We start from the raw sequence: 994 nt of genomic DNA on the forward strand, positions 1-994 counted from the left end.
GACGGTGTAAATCACACGTGTGCACCACTGAGCAGGACTTTAACAGTGGGTGCAGTGAGAAGACACTGTTGCACTAGACACTAGAGAGTGCATGAGACTTATAGACTCAACTACTCTACGTCTAGAAACTCTACTTGAAGAAGGTTCAGTGGTTGCATCTTCAAACAGGAATCATCTGTTGAACTAAAGTATGGATAGGCCTATTGATGCCTAGGGACGGCTCCACAACAATGTGTATATATATAGAGGTAATGGTAATACATTACGCCAAAGCCAAAGCCAAGATTCATACAGTACGCTCTCTGCAGCATTTTAGTTTCTAAAGTAAAAAAAAAAAAATGTATATGTAAATAAACATTGGCCAGAAAAAAGCGTTTTAGTGGACATGTAACATTTACGTCGCATACTAGTACAGAGTTATTTTGTATTTCAAATGATGAATCAAGCTCAGCCACAATCAAAAGATTCTAAGTCTATAAGGCTTTTGTTTTTAAGGGACGGATCTGCAGGACAGGATCCAGTAGGGAAACAAGGAAAAAATCGAGCGGTTTACTGTTCATCAAAAAAACAAAAACACAAATTAATAGCCTTAACTAGTCACTCACTCCAGCTTTACTGTGGTTAATCTCTGTCTCTTCAAAAAATAAAAGGTGTTGTTAATTGCGTTTAATTAAGTGATCTTCTTTGTTTTAGTTAAGTCACCCTTGTTAACTGTCAAGGACGGTTAAAACATTATCCGACGTCGGCCAAGCGCCAAAAAACCGTTGCAATTGCATGCTAGGAAGATGAGGGGGGGGGGGTTGGGTGGGATTGGATATTGGGGAGGATTGACTCTTTAAGATTAAAGATGAATGATAAAGCTTCTAGCATCAAGGAATGGACTTATTTTTTTATGTAAAAGCAACGCCAACCCCGTTTTCTATCACCAGCTCCGGCTCGTGATAGAAAACGCGTGGGCCGTAAAGCTGAAGGGGTTTCCTGCATTACCATCATG

The 994-nt window shown here is 39.8% G+C and overlaps 1 protein-coding gene across 1 annotated transcript in view; it reads right to left on the reverse strand.

Annotated features, from left to right (window-relative positions):
- Positions 1 to 994, reverse strand: part of LOC119588091 (neural cell adhesion molecule 1-like) — an 85,634-nt gene that overhangs the window by 15,364 nt on the left and 69,276 nt on the right. The window lies entirely within an intron of this gene.

Source organism: Penaeus monodon, chromosome 23 (assembly GCF_015228065.2).
Source record: "Penaeus monodon isolate SGIC_2016 chromosome 23, NSTDA_Pmon_1, whole genome shotgun sequence".
In the NCBI taxonomy this organism is placed as follows: domain Eukaryota; kingdom Metazoa; phylum Arthropoda; class Malacostraca; order Decapoda; family Penaeidae; genus Penaeus; species Penaeus monodon.